This window comes from Pelobates fuscus, chromosome 2 (assembly GCF_036172605.1).
Source record: "Pelobates fuscus isolate aPelFus1 chromosome 2, aPelFus1.pri, whole genome shotgun sequence".
NCBI lineage: Eukaryota > Metazoa > Chordata > Amphibia > Anura > Pelobatidae > Pelobates > Pelobates fuscus.
In genome coordinates, this window is record NC_086318.1 from 256,899,103 (window position 1) to 256,921,434 (window position 22,332).

General features: G+C 42.7%; 1 long non-coding RNA gene across 1 annotated transcript in view; it reads right to left on the reverse strand.

Moving 5' to 3' along the window:
- Window positions 1–21,969, reverse strand: part of LOC134587163 (uncharacterized) — a 42,258-nt gene extending 20,289 nt beyond the window's left edge. Inside the window, exons 1-2 of the long non-coding RNA XR_010086616.1 lie at window positions 21,937–21,969; window positions 15,945–15,977 (exon numbers count right to left, since the gene is read on the reverse strand). This is a non-coding gene — a long non-coding RNA (uncharacterized LOC134587163). The remainder of the gene's footprint in view (window positions 1–15,944; window positions 15,978–21,936) is intronic.
- Window positions 21,970–22,332: the final 363 nt, after the last annotated feature.

Sequence of the window (22,332 nt, forward strand, 5' to 3'; positions counted from 1 at the left end):
TAATAGTTATTGGATAGGATTTGTGTGTATTTTATCTCCTGAACGGAGACCGACCGCAGGGCCAAAACACATGGAACCCTTTTTGGCTACCACCTCATGTGCGGTCGGTCAAATTGTCTCTTCCACGTAACGCCCGAACCCCTGGTCCGATCTGGGTGAATTTTGAATATGTTGGTCACCCAGATCAGGGCTACCAGGGGGTGCCACTTAGATAATTGTACCTGACTGTTTTGGGGTTCATCCAGAAACCAGGTAAAACTGTATCATGTATAAGTGGATTATGTGTCACACTGAGGGGAGGAGATGTATGGGAGTTAACTAATGTACCATTGGCTACTGTACCAATTACTGTAAATCCCTCCCTTGCATGGGAGAAACCTTTATAAGGAATCTGTGTGATTAAAAGTTCAGTTCTGCTCCTGATGCTGTGTGTCGTCCAGTCATTGGGATTGATGTTGGGATATTGTTGGATTGTTTTGCCTGCTGGAATTATTGCCTTATGGATTTCTAATACTTGTTCCTGTGCCTTACTGGGATCTTAAGTGGAGATAACCTGTGGAATAGCAGCTCTCCGCTACATTGGTTGGCAGTGCTGGGATCCAGACTCACAAAGGAACAAAGACTAATGGAATACGGATGGAGAGTGATTATTCTAAGCTGAAAAGATCCACGCTAAAAGACCTCCTAGAAGCAAGAGGTATTGCAGCAAGCAATAAAACAAAAGCAACTCTCATTGCAGAGGTCATGGCAGAGGTCATTGCAGAGGTCATGGCCGATGGCAGTGCAATCCCTGAACAGCGAAATTCAGCAGATGGATTTGAACAAGAGGAATTTCAAAGGCAGCTGCAATTTAGGCTGGCCTTCTATGGAGAAAATCCAACGGCTGACATTATCTCCAGGACTATGACCGAAGTGCAGGAATTTATAATATGCCAAAGACCACCATAGACCACAGAGAGGAACACAGCAACCACTACCAACACAGAGGGTAAGACAAAAATACCTTACCAAGCTTTCAAAACTTATGTGGAGGCAGAGGAGGACATAGACGCATTCCTCCAAGATTTTGAGAGACTATGTGCACTGCATAAGATTAGTCCAGAAGAGTGGGTACCCATTTTAGCAGGTCGGCTAACTGGGAGGGAAGCTGAGGCATACAGAACTGTGCCAGATGAGGAAATTCAGAACTACCACAGGGTAAAAGAGGTTATTCTGGCCCGATATGCCATCACACCAGAGGCATACCGGAGGCGATTCAGAGAGCTGAAAAAGAATGATAAGGACTCACATGTCGAATAGGCTTGCAGGCTGCACAGGGCCGCCCTCGGATGGGTACAGGGAAACAAGGCTCGGTCCATGGAGGACTTATTACAACTGTTGCTATTAGAACAATTTTATGATGTGATCCAGACAGATGTCCAGGAATGGGTAAGGGACCGCAATCCAACCTCCCTCACCGAGGCAGCTAAGAAAGCGGATGACTACTTGGATGCCCGCAGGCAACAAAAACCTGCACCCACAAAGACAGTGATCCGACCCTTACGGGGAAGCAGCCAAACCCCAGCACAGCAACACCACCTCGACAACTACCTCCTTATCTACCAGCCGCCACGCAACAGAGATTCTGGCCACCCAGTTCTGTGCAATGCCACCAGTGCCAAAGGTGGGGACACTACAAACGGGATTGTCCCCAACAAAGAGACCGCTCTACCTGGATCTGTCCAGGCCCTCCTCCACCACCTCGAGCAGCAGCTCACTGCTATCAAACTGAGACACCAACTCCATATGGCTCTGCAATCCCTATCACTACTGTGGAAAAATGGGAAATGTTACATGAAGCGGATCCCCTCCAAGCGAATGCAGACAATCGTCAACATCATCGACAAACTGTCTACCTGGAGGGGAAAGCGGTCCAAGGGCTCCGCGACTCTGGGACCACCATAACTCTGGTCAAAAGTCACCTTGTACCCGATCAAGCCAAGACCAGCCAAACTGTAGCAGTCAGGGTAGCCGAGGGAGCAGTATACCGGCTACCAACAGCCCGGGTACATTTGCATTGGGGAGCGGGTTTTGGAAATGTGGAAGTGGGGTTAATGCCACAATTGCCGTATGAGGTGTTGCTGGGGAATGATCTGGACAAACTCACCTCTGCTTTTGAGCCCCAGGCACCAGCAACCGGAGAAGCACACCCAGTGGTCACTCAACAACAGGCCCGCACCCAGGGCTACAACACACTCCCGGAGGTCCAGGTAAGAGATCCTTCCCCTTCCTTAGAATGTGTCCCCTGGGCCCCCCCTACCGAATTTGCGGCCGAGGTGATCACTGACCCCACATTACAGATCTACAGAGACAAGGTCACCTCGGACCAACCTGGGGGGGAGGGCGAAAGATTTGTATGGGATAAACAGTTGCTGTATAGGGAGTCTGACAAGCAGGTAGCTTGGTCAGACCCGATAGTCATGAGGCAGCTAGTAGTACCACAGCGGGACCAATCTGAATTACTCCGGATAGCGCACGATATTCCGCTATCCGGACATTTGGGGGTCAGTCGCACCCGGCACCAACTGACCCAAAGTTTCTTTTGGCCGGGAATCAGCCAGGAAGTCCGTACTTACTGTAGTACTTGTGATATGTGCCAACGGGTAGGGAAGAGGGGGGACCGGCGGAAGGCAAGACTGCACCCGCTACCAATAATTGAGGAACCATTCAGTAGGTTAGCTGTAGATTTAATAGGCCCCCTTCAGAGACCCAGCCTTTCTGGTAAAAAGTATATTTTAACGGTAGTAGACTATGTAGTAGTAGACTATGCCAGAAGTGGTGGCCTTGACTAATATCCATGCAGAAACAGTGGCTGAGGCCCTGATGCAGATTTTCTCCAGGATGGGGTTACCCAGGGAGATCATCTCAGATCAGGGCACCCAGTTCACTGCGGAAGTTACCCAGCACCTCTGGAAATTCTGTGGAATCAATAATCAGTGCTTCATACCATCCCCAGACCAATGGGCTATGTGAGCGGTTCAATGGCACATTGAAACAAATGCTCAGAACCTTCGCAGGCACCCATAGGGACTGGGAGCGATTCCTGCCCCATCTCCTATTCGCTTACCGGGAGGTGCCGCAGGAATTGACCGGGTTATCCCCATTTGAATTATTATTCAGGAGGAGGGTAAGAGGACCCCCTTGACCTGATTAGGGAGCACTGTGAGGGAGACCGGAGCGCAGATGGTACCCCCATCATACCATATGTGTTGGCATTCCGCGATTGTCTGGAAGCATTGACTAGGTCGGTAAGGGAGAACCTCCAGGCAGCTCAGACTCGCCAGCGCACATGGTATGATCGGGGCGCCAGGTTGGGCAGAAAGTTTTAATTTTAAAACCTGTCCAACATGAAAAGTTACAGGCCGCCTGGCAGGGCCCTTATAAAGTGGTGGAACAAGGATGTGATACCACTTATATAATTGGCCCCTGCGCCGGAACTGAAGGGCGACGAATGATTCATGTGAACATGATGAAGCCCTACCAGGAACGTTCAGAGGAGGTGACAGCCATTTGTGCCCCCTCCTCTGAGGAGTTTGACAGCCTTCCCCTCCCAGATCTGCTGGGGGACGGTCGGCTGTCCGGGGATCTAGGGGAGGTTACGCTGGGAGATCGGTTGAGCCCACAGGAGCGTACCGAGGTACAACAATTGCTATGACAAGATAGAAAAGAGAAAGGCTGAAAACAGGGATTACAAACGGGTCCTCCCAATCATCAGTCTCAATACCCCTAAACAAATTAGTTCATAGTAATGGCTAGGAATTGCCAATGTAGAACATGCATAAAAAATATGAAAAATAATAAATTTTTATTAGTCCCTTCTAGGGAAGATAAACACGACAAAATTTAAAATTAGAAGTGTATATACAGTGAATAAATGTGAAAGAGTAGGAATCCTCTATCAAGAGCTGGCCTCACAATATACCTTGTTGTCAAAAAATAATTGCAACAATGTTACAAACGCTAAAAGTAGCTATTGATATGTATCTTAGGAGAAACAGTGGTGTCCCCCTAATTAAGTTGCAAAATAGCAGAGTTGCTAGAGAGGGGAGGGAAAAACCCCCACTCACAAGGTATGCTAAAGCGATAGAGTATTTGTTAAAAAGTAACGATTATAACGGCACCCTTAGGCTAGCCCCAGATCGTAAAGCTGATTAGCATAAATTCCCCTTAGTAAATTGCAGACAGTAAACTCCTAATGTTGATAGCCCACTGGCTGTAAATAGAGAGTAGAGCTTAACACCCCATGTAAGGGGACTGGAGTGACGAGAGCCTGCAAAAATCGTTAGCTCCTAATATTCCGTCACTTGGAGTATGCAGCTCAAATGCAACAAATGGACCTAAATCCTGATACAGAATCTTAGAGTCTTAAGAGTTAACACCGCTAGATGGATAAATACCAATAAAGTAACCAATCAGATTACTTAAAAAACTGATCTATTCTCAAACTGATAACAGCTCTACAGGAAAAAAGCCCCTGCTAAATATAGATCAAAGCTTCGGTAGGCAGTCTGGGTGCTACGTTAGCGAGGTGAGGCAAGTACTGGCTGAACACGAAATTCAATAGTGTAGAGGAAAAAACCTTCCCTAATGCTAGTATTGTAGAGCGATCCCTAATCTAAACTCGGACCAAATGGTCCCGGTACTGGCTCGAAATTCAATAGTGTAGAGGAAAAAACCTTCCCTAATACTAGTATAGTAGAGAGATCCCTAATCTGATCTCGGACCAAGTGGTCCCGGTACTGGCTCGTATAGTAGAGAGATCCCTAATCTGATCTCGGACCAAGTGGTCCCGGTACTGGCTCAACGCGCGTTTCGGCGCTTAACCTTGCGCCTTTGTCAAGAGCTTACCGGAATGAGTAAGCCCGCCGTATTTTAAACCATGTAAGCCCGCCCATCAGACTCCCGACGTCATCCTCACACTCGAGCGGCATTGGTCGGTGGGCGGGGAATGTATTGTTGAGTGGCATGTGCAACCATCCGGCAAGGGGGAAATTAACCCTGTGTTTGCCAAAGTCCTGGATGGATGCCAAAAAACAGGTCCCAAAAGGGACTGTAGTGGAGAGTATCATATTTCAAAGTACATTAGAGCCTGTTACTACAGGACAGTGTATAGATAGGTGCTATTTGGAGATGCAGAATCTTTTTGTTTATTAGACGATTGAACAATTGAACAATTAGAATAAAACAGAATGAAAAAATATTCAAAAATAAATAGAAAAATGATGAATGATATATAGAAAAAACATAAGTATATATTACAAATATATGTACAGGTAGAGAGGTTAAGTTAATGCAATGTCTGGATGACTTCAAGATATATCCAGACGGTAAACTGTTGGGGGTGTTGTTCATGTGTTGGAAACATATCCCAAAGAGTGTCAGCACCCACAGGGGTATTGAATCCCCGAGGGGTCAGTTAGTGAACACATGTAAATATTGGATAGATCTTGGACCTTTTTCAAATTTCCAGGTGATGACCACATAAAAGGATCATATTTTCTGGTATAGTGGTAAGGTGAATATTTTTCCATCTGTTGGCCACCCTACCACGGGTATCTTGGACATTTACAAGTTTCCCGATAGTGGTCATGTGGAGAGATCGCATGTTATGGATCTTTTTCCCCCCCTCCCTTCCTTTGCCCTTCTTTTTCCTTATTGTGAAGGACCCTTATGAGGTGCTGCAGTGTACTTAAGCAACACCACTCAAGTGATTAACCTCTCAGACCACATTTTAACCCCTTATGAGACCAATGTCCTTAAAAAGGGCCTCTCTTTTGTACCCACTCCAGCATATAACAAATTCACATGGGTCAAAGACATACATTTGTACCCACTCCAGCATATAACAAATTCACATGGGTCAAAGACATACATTTGTTCGTTAGGAAATTGGCTCTCTGTAAATACCACCAATTACAGATTGAAAGAAAAACAAAAGACCTGGGTATATCTGAGGATGACTATAACGGCCTGATGGCTTTAGTATCCTTATTAGATGAAAATGATCCCACCATCACCAAAAGCCTAACAAATCTGAAACCAAAAAGCCGTTTCACACCACACATAGGCAGCTACAGGAATTTTGAGGTTTTCTTGGAAGCAGTCAAATTCGAAATCGAAAATATTAAAAACAGTGATCTCGATTTTCAGCCTAATATGAATTTGACCAAACTTGAGGGGAAGGCTTTACAATCACTCAGAGAGGATAGGGAGACAATCATAAAACCAGCAGACAACGGCGGCAATATTGTAATGATGAAGTCAACTAATTACATTAAAATGGCCCTTAAAATCCTGGACGATAGGGAAACCTATAGAATACTTCCAACGGATCCTACAAACTCCTTTTTGGAGGAGTACAAACGGATTTTGAATAGGGGACGCAGTAGAGGTCTGCTATCCAGGGAAGAGTATGAATTTATTCTTAATAAGAACCCTAGGATAGCGACTTTCTACTGCCTACCAAAAATCCACAAAAATAAACTAGATCCGCCAGGACGCCCAATTGTCTCAGGTAATGATTGTCTCACACAAAATGGGAGTATTTACCTGGACCAAATTTTACGCCCTTTTGTCGAGTCACTGCCATCCTTCATTCAGGACACAAAACAGACTTTGGCTCTCCTCTCCAATCTCACATTACCTGAATCTGTAAACCTATGTAGCTTGGATGTAGAGGCTCTCTATTCCTCCATACACCATGAGGGGGGCTTACAACATGTCCAATACTACTTGGAAAAAAGAGGCATAAACCTCTCTGCACACTCCGAGTTTACATTGGAATTACTCAGATTTGTTCTGACGCACAACTACTTCCTATTTAATGACAAATTCTATCACCAGGTGCAGGGTACTGCGATGGGGACAGCTTGTGCCCCATCATATGCAAACCTGCACCTGGGGTGGTGGGAGGAAGTAGTGATTAAATCAACCAGATTTTCACTCTTTGCCCCCCTGATACACCTTTGGGCTAGATATATAGATGACATCTTAATAGTTTGGAAAGGCACGGTTGATGACTTTAATCGATTTGTAGCCCTCTTAAATGATAATGTCTACAATCTGAGATTTACTTCCGAGTTTGGAGGGAAAACCCTCAATTTCCTGGACTTGACTGTCTCGATTGATAATCAACTGATTCAAACTACACTATTTAAGAAACCGACTGCCTCAAACAGTCTTCTATATTGGGACAGTTTTCACCCAAAACCCCTCAAAGAAGGCATCCCCATAGGCCAGTACCTTAGGGCACGCAGAAATTGCAGTACTTTACAGGAGTTTAAGACTCAAGCTGACATCCTGAGATTACAGTTCAAGGATAAAGGCTACCCTAATCGGTGCTTAAAAAGAGCCTATAGACGAGCTTTGGAGTCAGAGAGAGAGAACCTCTTGAGTGCTAGCCAACCTACACCACCCACCATCTCTAGCCCCCGCTTGATTGCAACTTATGATGCTGGTTGGGATAAAGTTAAATCCGGAATTCAAAAATTCTGGCCACTCTTAACAGGGGACGTGCATCTTAAAAAGATCCTGGGTCCAAAAGTGGATATCACGGCATCCAGAGGCAAGAACCTAAGAGATCTTTTGGTCCCCAGCCATTTCCAACCAGTACGTTCAGGGATCAAAACATGGCTCCATAGACCCATCACTGGCACTTTCCAATGCGGGCGATGTGTCGCCTGCAAATATATTAAACGAGACTCAAAGAAAGTGACAGATAGTGACAATAAACAGACCTTTAGTGTTGCATCTTTTTTCAACTGCAACACCTCAGGTCTGGTATATCTACTCACTTGCGAATGCAATTGTAAATACGTGGGCAAAACGTTTCGTCCCTTTAAAGAGAGGATTAAGGAACAAGTTAGATCACCCAAATTAACTATTGAAACACCAATTGCTCGTCACCTAAGGGAACAACATTCAGGCAAATCACATGGTCTGCGTTTTTGTGGTCTTGAATTGGTGAAACGGGACAAGAGGAGGGGTGACTACGACAGATTCCTCAGGCAACGTGAAAGCTTTTGGATATACAGGCTCAAGACCTTACAACCTAGGGGCCTAAATGAAGGGTTTTCATTTGCACCATTTATATAATACATGCGGCACCTCATAAGGGTCCTTCACAATAAGGAAAAAGAAGGGCAAAGGAAGGGAGGGGGGGAAAAAGATCCATAACATGCGATCTCTCCACATGACCACTATCGGGAAACTTGTAAATGTCCAAGATACCCGTGGTAGGGTGGCCAACAGATGGAAAAATATTCACCTTACCACTATACCAGAAAATATGATCCTTTTATGTGGTCATCACCTGGAAATTTGAAAAAGGTCCAAGATCTATCCAATATTTACATGTGTTCACTAACTGACCCCTTGGGGATTCAATACCCCTGTGGGTGCTGACACTCTTTGGGATATGTTTCCAACACATGAACAACACCCCCAACAGTTTACCGTCTGGATATATCTTGAAGTCATCCAGACATTGCATTAACTTAACCTCTCTACCTGTACATATATTTGTAATATATACTTATGTTTTTTCTATATATCATTCATCATTTTTCTATTTATTTTTGAATATTTTTTCATTCTGTTTTATTCTAATTGTTCAATTGTTCAATCGTCTAATAAACAAAAAGATTCTGCATCTCCAAATAGCACCTATCTATACACTGTCCTGTAGTAACAGGCTCTAATGTACTTTGAAATATGATACTCTCCACTACAGTCCCTTTTGGGACCTGTTTTTTGGAATCCATCCAGGACTTTGGCAAACACAGGGTTAATTTCCCCCTTGCCGGATGGTTGCACATGCCACTCAACCATACATTCCCCGCCCACCGACCAATGCCGCTCGAGTGTGAGGATGACGTCGGGAGTCTGATGGGCGGGCTTACATGGTTTAAAATACGGCGGGCTTACTCATTCCGGTAAGCTCTTGACAAAGGCGCAAGGTTAAGCGCCGAAACGCGCGTTGAGCCAGTACCGGGACCACTTGGTCCGAGATCAGATTAGGGATCTCTCTACTATACGAGCCAGTACCGGGACCACTTGGTCCGAGATCAGATTAGGGATCTCTCTACTATACTAGTATTAGGGAAGGTTTTTTCCTCTACACTATTGAATTTCGAGCCAGTACCGGGACCATTTGGTCCGAGTTTAGATTAGGGATCTCTCTACAATACTAGCATTAGGGAAGGTTTTTTCCTCTACACTATTGAATTTCGTGTTCAGCCAGTACTTGCCTCACCTCGCTAACGTAGCACCCAGACTGCCTACCGAAGCTTTGATCTATATTTAGCAGGGGCTTTTTTCCTGTAGAGCTGTTATCAGTTTGAGAATAGATCAGTTTTTTAAGTAATCTGATTGGTTACTTTATTGGTATTTATCCATCTAGCGGTGTTAACTCTTAAGACTCTAAGATTCTGTATCAGGATTTAGGTCCATTTGTTGCATTTGAGCTGCATACTCCAAGTGACGGAATATTAGGAGCTAACGATTTTTGCAGGCTCTCGTCACTCCAGTCCCCTTACATGGGGTGTTAAGCTCTACTCTCTATTTACAGCCAGTGGGCTATCAACATTAGGAGTTTACTGTCTGCAATTTACTAAGGGGAATTTATGCTAATCAGCTTTACGATCTGGGGCTAGCCTAAGGGTGCCGTTATAATCGTTACTTTTTAACAAATACTCTATCGCTTTAGCATACCTTGTGAGTGGGGGTTTTTCCCTCCCCTCTCTAGCAACTCTGCTATTTTGCAACTTAATTAGGGGGACACCACTGTTTCTCCTAAGATACATATCAATAGCTACTTTTAGCGTTTGTAACATTGTTGCAATTATTTTTTGACAACAAGGTATATTGTGAGGCCAGCTCTTGATAGAGGATTCCTACTCTTTCACATTTATTCACTGTATATACACTTCTAATTTTAAATTTTGTCGTGTTTATCTTCCCTAGAAGGGACTAATAAAAATTTATTATTTTTCATATTTTTTATGCATGTTCTACATTGGCAATTCCTAGCCATTACTATGAACTAATTTGTTTAGGGGTATTGAGACTGATGATTGGGAGGACCCGTTTGTAATCCCTGTTTTCAGCCTTTCTCTTTTCTATATTACACCCCATGGGTTATGCCCGTATACCCTGCAACCTTTACCAACTCCAGTGTAGGATCTTATTTATTTATTTATTTATTTTCTTCCACTGGATGTTGTGTCTTCTCTCTGCTATGACAAGATACCTTCTCCAATATACCTGGGTACACCCCTCTGGCCACTCACCGGGTAGAAACCCCAGGGCAACTTCCCATGCGCCAGACGCCTAACCGCATCCCTGAAGCAGTAAGGGAAAACATGCGCAAGGAGATTGAGGAAATGCTCCAACTTGGGGTTATTGAGCAGTCAGACAGCCCCTGGGCCTCCCCTGTAGTCCTCGTACCTAAGCGGGACAGTACGACCCGCTTCTGGGTAGACTACCGGAGGTTAAATGAAAAGACATTATCTGACGCACACCCTATGCCCCGGATAGATGAACTGTTAGACCGGATGGCCAGGGGCCAATACCTCACTACCATTGATCTTTGTAAGGGGTTTTGGCAGATCCCCTTGGCCCCAGACGCCATCCCTAAGTCCGCCTTTGTCACCCCATTCGGCTTGTACCAATTTAAGGTGATGCCGTTTGGGATGAAAAACGCACCAGCTACCTTCCAGAGGATGGTGGACCGGCTCCTAGATGGGTTCCAAGATTACACCTGTGCTTATTTAGATGACATCGATATCTTTAGCAATACCTGGCAGGGACATCTGGCCCACATAGGAGGAGTACTAGATAGAATCCGGGAAGCAGGAGTAACCTTGAAACCTGCTAAATGCAGTATAGGTATGACTGAGGCACAGTACCTCGGACACAGAGTAGGTTGCGGGAAGCAGAAGCCTGAACCCGCAAAGGTAGAGGCCGTAGCCCAATGGCCAACCTCCAGGACTAGCTTTTCTAGGGACAGCTGGGTATTACAGGAAGTTTGTGTACAACTATAGCGCCCTAGCCAAACCCCTAACTGACCTTCCCCGACAAGTAACCTGGACCCCGGAGTGTGAGCAGGCATTCCAACTTCTGAAAAATTCACTTATCAATGCCCCTGTCTTGGCCACTCCCAATCCAACTAAACGTTTTCTTGTTCACACAGACGCTTCTATGTTTGGATTAAGGGCAGTATTAAGCCAAGTCGGGGCCGATGGCGGAGAACATCCCGTAGCCTACATCTGCCGGAAACTGTTACCTAGAGAAGTGAGCTACGCCGCCATCGAGAAGGAGTGCCTGGCTGTGGGCCCTAAAGAAATTACAACCCTATTTGTATGGACAGTCCTTTTCTTTGCTCACGGATCACAGCCCGTTGGTATGGTTAAACCGGGTGGCGGGGGACAATGCCAGGCTGCTGTACTGGAGTTTGGCGCTGCAGCCGTTTGACTTTAACATCCAGTACCGCCCGGGAAAACAGAATGGCAATGCTGACAGGTTGTCCAGACAAACTGACCTTGAAAAATGACCCGTGAGCCGCCCGGTCATCCCCAAGCCGATCCGTGTTGGATCAGACTGTGTATGCCGGCTTGTGGGCAAGGGAGAGCAGTGTAGCGGATGGCATTGGGCTGTCCTCAAGGGTTATGTTAAAAATGCAATTTGTGTGTTTATTCTCATGTATAACTAAAATTGTGTGTAGCATTTGTATGTTTGTTCGGTAGTTTTCATCCGTATTCTATACGAATGAAAACTACTGAACCAGTAGACCACCCCAGAGAGAAGTGTGTACCTTATTAGGCTTTCACACTTCTCTAACCGCAAGTTAATTGGCGCAATCGGTACTTTATAAATGTATCTGGGTGGCCGCCATTCGGCATACGAACACGTGGCGGTGGCCATCTTACGCATGAAAACTCAGCGGTGTTTGGTCGTCGAGTGTCTGGAACTCAAATCGGACACTCGATTACCCGAACACCGCTGAGACCTCCAGAGCTCCATAAATCCTGAACGGAGGGGCCAACCAGCCCCTCGTTCAGTGAATTAAAAGTACCGAACAAGGGTATTCAGACGAATATCGATTTAATAGAGGATGGCAAGGATTTGTGTGTATTTTATCTGCCGAACGGAGACCGACTGCAGGGCCAAAACACATGGAACCCTTTTCGGCTACTACCTCATGTGCGGTCGGTCAAATTTTCTCTTTCACCAAACTCCCGAACCCCTGGTCCGATCTGGGTGAATTTTGAATATGTTGGTCACCCAGATCAGGGCTACCAGGGTGTGTGTAGCGGAGAGCTGGTCTTTCACAGGTTAACTCCACTAAAGATCTCAGTGAGGCTCAGGAACAAGTAATAAAAATACCATAGAGTAATAATCAAAGCAAACAAGGTAATCCACGAATATCACAACACAGATCCCAATGACTGGACGACACACAGCATCAGGAGCAGAACTGACTTTTAATCCACACAACTTCCTTATAAAGCATTCTCCTATGCAAGGGAGGGATTCACCATAATTAGTCCAGTAGCCAATAATGTAACAGTTACCTCCCACACATCTCCTCCCCTCAGTGTGACACATAATCCTATTAAACATACTGTACTTTTCCATGAATTCTAGATGTATCCCAAAACAAGCAGTTAGAATAATACTTTGGGTGACTAACATATCCAAAATTCACCCAGATTGGACTAGGGGTTCGGGAGTTAGGTGGAGGATGTAATTTGACCGACCGCACACAAGGTGGTATCCGAAAAAGGCTCCATGTGTTTTGGCCTTGCGGTCGGTCTCTGTTCGGGAGTTAAAACACAGAAATACCTGCCATCCACAGCTAATCTTCCATTCGTATTCATTCCCTTGTTCGGGACATTGATTCCACCGAATGGGGGGCTGACTAGTCCCTCCGTTCGTGGGTTATGGAGCTCTGGAGGTCTCAGCGGTGTTCGGTTGTTTGAGTGTCTGATTTGAGTTCCAGACACTCGACGACCAAACACCGCTGAGATTGTCATGCGTAAGATGGCCGCCGCACGTGGTTCGTATGCCGAACGGCGACCACACAGGCACATACAATGGATCAATTAAGCTGCGGTTTGCAGAGTGTGAACGCTTAACGAGGTGCACACTTCTCACTGGGGTGGTCTGATGGTTCAGTAGCTTCATTCGTATGAAACTACCGAACAATCATATGAACACTACATACACTTTACAGATATACAGGGAAACAAGTACACAAATACATTTTTATACGAATTTCTAAGGACAGCCTCAATACAATCCGCTACAGGGTGCCACTTAGATAATTGTACCTGACTGTTTTGGGGTACATCCAGAAACCGTGTAAAACTGTATCATGTATAAGTGGATTATGTGTCACACTGAGGGAAGGAGATGTATGGGAGGTAACTATTGTACCATTGGCTACTGTACCAATTACTGTAAATCCATCCGTTGCATGGGAGAAACCTTTATAAGGAATCTGTGTGATTAAAAGTTCAGTTCTGCTCCTGATGCTGTGTGTCGTCCAGTCATTGGGATTGATATTGGGATATTGTTGGATTGTTTTACCTGCTGGAATTATTGCCTTATGAATTTCTAATACTTGTTCTGAGCCTTACTGGGATCTTAAGTGGAGATAACCTGTGGAATAACAGCTCTCCGAAACACACTGCCCCCATACACACACTACACACACAAACACTGCCCCCCCACACACTACACACACTGCCCCACAAACACTGCCCCCATATACACACTACACACACTGCCCCACAAACACTGCCCCCATACACACACTGCCCCACAAACACTGTCCCCATACACACACTACCCCCATACACACACTACCCCACAAACACTGCCCCATACAAAGACTACACACACAGCCCCACAAACACTGCCCCCATATACACACTACACACACTGCCCCACAAACACTGCCCCCATACACACACTGCCCCACAAACACTGTCCCCATACACACACTACCCCCATACACACACTACCCCATACACAGACTACACACACTGCCCCACAAACATTGCCCCCACACACACACACTACACTCACTGCCCCACAAACACTGCCCTATACACACACTACACACACTGCCCCCATGCACACTGCACACCCATACACACACTGCCCCACACATACACTGCCCCCTAACACACACGCCCTCACGCACTCGCACTTCACCGCTCACACACGCTTTACCCCTAACACATACCACTGTTCCTATGCCCTATATCCCAGCAGACCCCAGGTAAGTTGTCAAACTGTTCTTAAACGGTTTGACTACTTACTCTGGGATGGGATCCTGGCACTACTGACGCCATAACTACTACACTGAGCTGTAGTGGTTATTGTACCTGGATTATTTCTTTAAATAATCTACAAGTGCCCCTCCCGAGATCAGGCTCTGGATCCGCCACTGACACAGACAGATACACACACTGGCATACACACATGCACAAACAGATACTACCATATACCTACACAGACACATAAACACACTGGTACACACACAAATACACACTGATTCACAGATGAAAACACATAATTTACAAATGCACACTGCCACACACCAATACACATACATACACAGTTACACACACTGACACAATTATCCAACATAGATACACACATTGACACACATACACACACATATACACACATTGACACACAAACAGATACACACAATACCTACACATGCACACACATAGACCTGCACATTGACACACATACCTACACATACACACACATAGACGTGCACATACACACACATACCTACACATGCACACAAGTCACAATTTTTATATTGTTAGTCACCACCCTGCTTCCATACCTCAGGTGCAGAGCGGTAATTTCTCTGGGCTGGATGATGCCGATGGGAGTTTGAGGCTATCCAGGTTTTCTGTCTAAAGTGATCTCCCTCCTCCACTCTCTGCACATCTTTTGACCTCCAAACAACTGTACTAGTAGTTCTGCCTATGACCATGACAGTGGTATGACTTACCCTGGGTCTGCCTGATGCCGCTCCTTGCTGCTAAGGCTTGGTTTGGTGTCAATAAGCTAGCCCTGCATTGCAGGGTTTCGCTCAGGAGTACGTACTACTGAAAACTCCAAGCAGGAAGTGGCATACAGTAGGAACAGTTTGACTACTTAGACATGAAGTGGAGGTGGGGAGCGTGACCTTTAGGTTAGAAGTTAAACAAGTCAAGCCATTTGATTATTTACCAGATGGTGCACCAGGGCACCATAACCATTACAGTGTGCTGTAGTTTTTATGTTGTTTGAATATATCTGCATCACAGACAGATAGACAGACAGACAGACAGACAGATATTGATAGAGAAATATATTTTTGGCATACCTAAAAAAAAAGAAATGGCAATATTGCCTAGAATTATTTATATATTTATTTTGAGATAAAATGCATTATTGTTAAGAAAATTCTAAAGCTAAAATAATGTTTGGTACCAATTTAGCAATGTAACATTTTTATTTGCTGTTAAGAAGAATGTTTTAACAATCATTATATTTCATTTCTCAAAGAGTTGCAAATGGGAAAAAAATATTTCTGCTGATAGTGTTCAATTGACAGTATAAAATACTAGTATACATCATTGGATATTCAGATTGTGTGGATACGTGAAAATGTTATCTTTTGCTGTTGTTTTTTCTCAATACATAGTTGTTTTTGTCAATACATGACTTTTAATTTCCCAAGAAGATAGACAGACAGACATAATTTTGGCATCCCTAAATGAAAAAAAAAATAGCAATATGACCTTGATTTTTTTATTTTTATTAAATAAATAAAGCTATTGTAAAGTGAAGATAATATGTATTCATGCATTTATAGTGTAAAAATTAATTACCTGAGATTCTTCCTGTGGTAGTAGTGTAGACTGCTGTGAAAACATGCATGTTTTGTAATTAACATTTTTGCAAATAATGAAATATATTTTAATAACTTCAATTGTGCATATGATGAAATTGGTATTGTAACGGCACCCCGGGCATAAAAGGGATTAAACGCCGTTTAGAGGATATTCCCTTCTAGATATACAGGCAGCTACTGTAGACACCAAGCCACCGAACCGGACAAGCATAAGAATACTGTAAACAGCCGAACCGGAACCATACGAATGCTGTAAACAGCCGAATAGGAAAAAACATACAAAAGGTTTACACTCCTAACAGTCGAACTGTAACAGCATACAATAAATCCCCCCAAGAACGAGACAAAGCTCTGTGTTGAGGGTCAAGCAGTGAACAGACAGAGCTGTGGGTTTATTGTTCTTATATACACATTAGTACCACCCAAAGGGTTTTAGAAAACAACCAATAAACACGTACAATACACTCAGACACTCCCACACAAAATCCCACTGCCTGTGATGCAATTACCTTACACAATGGGTAATGTAATTATCACAGGCAGAGAAATACAGTTTTTCCACATTATTCATAACTTAAACTAAAAGTATGCATCACATTCACTTACATTTTCAGAATCAGCATACTCCAAATACAAACATACGTAAAAATCATCCAAATTGGTCCATTGGTTCAAAAGATAGATCGTAGTCCTTTGTGACCAAATTAAGCATGGCTTTTCTGCCCAAAACCAGTTCCACAGAGTCTTCTATCCTGGAGATAATTGGGAAGTAATCCAATTATCTCCAAGGACAGAGGCAAAACTCCATTGAACACATGGCAGCAAAAGACAATAAAATACATAAAAATATATAACTGTGCAGCCATTGCATAAAACAGGTACATTCAACATATGTCTATTATGTAGTGATATAGCAGTTTCCCCCAATAAGAAACTCTAGATTGAGGGTGAAGTAAGTCTATTTAATGAAAGCCACAGCTGGCCTTTTTTGCAGGTTTCCCAACAAGGGTGACGCACAGGTGGACCTTGTTGGGCACAGGGACACAAATTGCACAAACCAATGAAAACAATGTGACAATGAATGACACTCCCACATACAGTACACAATCACTTCCCTCTACCTGTGATATAAATAAGGCAGATAATACATTAACTTAATTATCCCCATGCAGAATAAAACTCACATGTTTACAGTCCAATAAGTACCCAAAATACAACATATCCCCATAAAGTCACATCCCATGATAGCCCTGATCTGGGTGAACAACATATCCAAAAATCACCCAGATCGGTTCAGGGGTTCAGGAATTTCCTGGAAGTCATAGTTTTGACCCATCGTGCACATGCTCCCATGCCCTAAACAGTTCCAGAGAATTAGGGGTAACGGTCAGTATTTATTTATTTTTCTTTGGGGGGGTAGTATCTATGCATATTTTTATGGTGAGTGCCAGAGATTGGATTATTTTATATATATATATATATATATATATATATATATATATATATATATATATATATATATACACACACAAAATAATCCAATCTCTGGCACTCACCATAAAAAAATGCACATATCAAAATGCTACCTATATATATATTATTATAAAAGACAGAAAATATTTATTGTATTTCAAAACTTGTATGTTATTGAGTTTTAAAGAAACAATTAGTCACCCTAAAAACTAAAGTGACCCTGACACAGTTGGCAGTCGGAGAAAAGGTCTAACCCAAATTAGTAAAATTACAAAAAGAAGTTGAGTCCCAAAAAGCCTTAAAATGTAAACTTTATTCATTGTATTAGTTAATGTAAATCATAGCACAAACAAATATATCCCTAGGTTTAAGATGAACTTAAGCTGTCAATGTAGAATAAAAATATTATTTTGCAACCCTCCGTGAACATCAGCAATATTCACAATCTCTTTCCAACCCCAAAGAAATAAACAAGAAACTAAAATGGCTGATTTCTTCGGCACATATAGTTTTACTACACAGGTTGCCGCAGGCTGATCACATAGAGAAATAATATGGAGTGTAGTGGGAAAGCAAGAGAGTCTGGTGTGCCTAACATGTTTTGGTATACACATATAATTTGAAAAAATAGTCATGTGCAGAAACTGACGTTGTTCAATTTTTAATGTGATCTTGTTTTATTAAACCTCTATTCTTTTTGATTATTATTACCAGTTGTTTTTATTTTTAAATACAAGAGAAATTATCTAACCAAGTAGAGATAGATATTGTCCAATTAAATTATTAAATGTTATATTAAATGTATATTTGTTAAGAACAGGTTATTTCAATAGCACCATCACTTTTACCTTTCATTTTTTTTTTTATAAACCATGTTTTGCCTTGTTTTTAAATTACAGTACTCCTGTTGCAGCTGCCCTCTCCCTCTTTTTTTAAAGTCTTTCATTGTAGTAGTTTTACCCTGATTGTCCTGCTACCTAATATAGTTGGAAGAAGCTGGTGGTAAGGCACTGGATCCTCCCCCTCCACCCACACTGAAAGGCGGTCAATCACACTTGAGACTGGGTGTGCAGGAAAGCTTCTAAGGGTGTAAAATGGTGAGTGCCCACTATGGGATGGAATTGACCTGCTGCTAGTCCAATTATACTGAGGCTGAATACTACTAATAGTGGTGGTGGCAGCAATCATGGAGGTTTAACAGTCATCATGTCGACTTGGGACTGTTAACTGACGTTGATGATGGTGGTTTGTTTTTCTTATTACAATAAATTAGGCAAGGTGTATGAATAATTGTGTAATAAGCAAAAAAAATACATTATTCAGCAAAAATAGTTGTTGTTTTTTTTTTTTTTAATACTGCTGTGACACTATTGTGATTGATCTTAAGAAACAATGTACAATGCTCATACAGTTGCACAGCACACTCAGGTCTGAACAGAATAAAAAAAAAAAAAAAACAATAAATTAAACAGGATTTACTTTCTCCAAACATGTAACAAAAAAAAACCTAAAATAAAAATAAAATAAGCTTAACAAGTACATCTTGGTAAGCAAGTCTAACATTAGGATCACTTAGAATATGCCTGCCAATTTCTTATCTCCCATTCACAGTAGTTTCAAGTGTCTGTGTCAGTTGCTGCTTATTAGATACAACAGAAACTGTTAAACCTAGTCTCACACTTTTGCCAGGCTAGGCAAAATTATTTTTCCCCCTAACACCACACTCCCAAAGGAAGAAGTATCTTTTCCCCAAACAGTTCACATGAAAACATAACTTTTAACAACTGTATATTTGTAACCTAGTCTCACACTAAGGTCAATGACAAAATGCCTGCCAATATACTATCTCTCAATCAAAGTTGTACAGGTGGTCCTGGCAGTAGCTGCTAGCAAGTATAAAACTAAACTTCCTTTCATACAAAAATCTAGACATGTGTGCAATTTGTTTCGTTCTGAATGTACATTCGTATGAAGCTCCGAAGTGCCGAAGCTCTGAAGTGACTCGGATTCCTGAAAAGTGGCAAAACAGAGGGAGGGAAAATTACATGAATGATGTCATGAATCTTGACCAATAAGCTAATTCTTTTTTGTGCAATGTCATGCTTGCTTGCCCAATCCAGTTTCACTATTCTCTGTCCAATGAAATTAGCAAATTTTTGTGATTGATGTTAGCGGACAGCCAATTAATGGTGATTTTGTCACTGACACTTGGCCAATGAAGGCACACAGAGTCATTGAGGTGGGATAGTATATAAATCATGCTGTCAAAGTGTTGGCTTGCATTCATGTGACCAGTAGACATGTGCAATTTGTTTCGTTCTGAATGTACATTCGTATGAATTTCATACCATTCAGACATTCAGTTGCTTACGAATGTCCAAAGTGCGAAGTTCCAAAGTGACAACATTCAGCCGTTCCAAAGTGCCGAACCGAATGCCATTGGTCGGAGCTTGGTTGGGGTCTAGCCGTCTTCCACCCACTCTGGACCCAAGACCAGGATCCAGCTTCCAGTAGCTAGACCTCTCTTATAATCCAGAGAGCACTAACAGTAACAGCTCTTACACGAGCCTACTGATTATACTCTAGGGAGTATAGTGATTATAGCAATCCCCAGAGTGTAGGTCTTCAATCCCCCAAACATGAGCCAAGACTTCATGAAGGGTAGAACAAGTCTGAGTCTTTATTGGTACAGGTTTGCTTATATACAATTCCTCAGGCCACAGGCACACCGCCGGGACCTGATGGAACACAGGCACACAAAGGACACAAACCAATCAGAACAATACAACAATGTCGGACACTCCCACTTACAGCACACAATCCCTCCCTTCTGCCTGTGATTCAATTAAAAAAGACAATGGGCTAACTCAAGTCACATCCCCTGATAGCCCCGATCTGTGTGAACAACATTTCCAAAAATCACCCAGATCGGTTCAGGAGTTCAGGAATTTCCTGGAAGTCTTATTTTTACCCCACCATGCACATGCCCAAAACAGTTCCATACACTCGACGACAAAACACCGCTGGACAATTTAAGATGGCCGTCAACACATGTTTGAATCTTTTCCAGTTAAAAGTCCAAGGGGCAGAAACAGTACTTTTGAACATGGGTTATCACAGGGCCCATAGTCCCAGGGTAGAAGGCTGGCAAACAGGCCCCTCCAAAAACCAGTGGTGAAGTGGATTTCGTCACAAGTATAATCAAAGAAGAAGAAGAATATTTACTTGAAAAATTATATGCTGATTTTTAACAAACTGTTTCTCTTTACAAATTCATTTCTACAGAAGACTGTTTCTTGAACTGTAAAAGGAAAGGATATTTTGCAATTATCCTGTTAGCCATTGCCAGGAGGGGGGGTATGTGTGATCAACTCTAGAAGAGGACTCTAAGGGTTGAGACATGAACTGCCATTTGAAAATGTGTTAGTTTATTTATTCTAATGAAATATCTGTAGTAAGACACATGCCAAAACTGAACAGGTTAAATTGTAGACTTATGTATTCAGTTGTAAGTTTCCTGTGTCATTACTGTGGTCAACCCATCTGTTAGAAAGATCTACTGAACATGTACTTTGATCCTTAACCCCTTAAGGACACATGACATGTGTGACATGTCATGATTCCCTTTTATTCCAGAAGTTTGGTCCTTAAGGGGTTAAACTCACCGTAACCTCAAAACTGTTACATTAGAATTTAGCCAATATGAAATGTGACCGTATTTGGAGTTCTGATTGAGATAAACAGAGGGCTAGTTTCCGGGTTTACAGCATAAGAGGCTATGAAAATGTAATGTGATTCAGATTGCTTTTTGTGAATCTCCAAGAGATATCTCATGTGTATCTTAATGGTCAATTAAAACACTTTTATTGAATCTGGGGATATGTTTTGCTACTTCCACACCACCCAACACAGGCACAGCAAGAATACACATATAGGATCACTGCTGGTCTCTCTCCTTCAATAGCTGAAGACAGTGTATATAAGAATCATTCTTGAAAGTACATTTTTTATTGTTTCTACTCCCCCCCCTCCCCTCTTTTGTCATTTGATCTCTGAATAAAAAAATGTTTAGTTCTATTAACAATCAATCATGTTTTTCTTTTGCTACCTCTTAATTGGACAGGAAATCCAGCCCACATAATTGGGCAGACCTCTTGTCCATAATGGGAAACTCAGCTGCTCATTTTCCACACACACACACACACACACACACACACACACACACACACACACACACACACACACACACACACACACACACACACACACAGCACTCCTGGTCCCAAAGATAAACAAACTGTTTAGGCTTACATGACCCCCCTGCCCCCCTCTTCCTGCAAGATTCTGGCACTTAGTAACTCAGAAATCAAAATTTCAGTCAATTACCTGATTGGCCTGAATTTGTCTAAAATGCATTTCAGTTTGAAACAAGCCTCCAAATCTACTAAAGACTTTAACATGGCTTTGCCATTATTTTTATAACTAACCCATGTTACCTGAGTTTTGTTCTGGAGTAGCAGAGGTGGCTGCAAAAAAACATAGCATAAATATAAAAGAAAAGTTATTTTTGTTAACAAAGTGTGGAAACATATCACATTAATTTGTCAATAGCCCTTTCAAAGCGCAGTGCAATGGAATACAGAATAATTTTAAGGACACGCAAATTCATATAAACATTAAAGAAAAACATATTTAGATACCTGTCAGAAATTCATGAGTATATTTGACTAGAAATTCATGAGTATTTATAAGTTACTATGTTATTAAAGTAATGCAGCTTAATGTAGTGGTTCTGGAGCTTGTAGCCTATCCCTATATACAGTGCTCCTCAACCCTCTACTCAAAGCACACATAACAGTCCAGGATTTAGGGATTACACTGGTGTGTCTAAT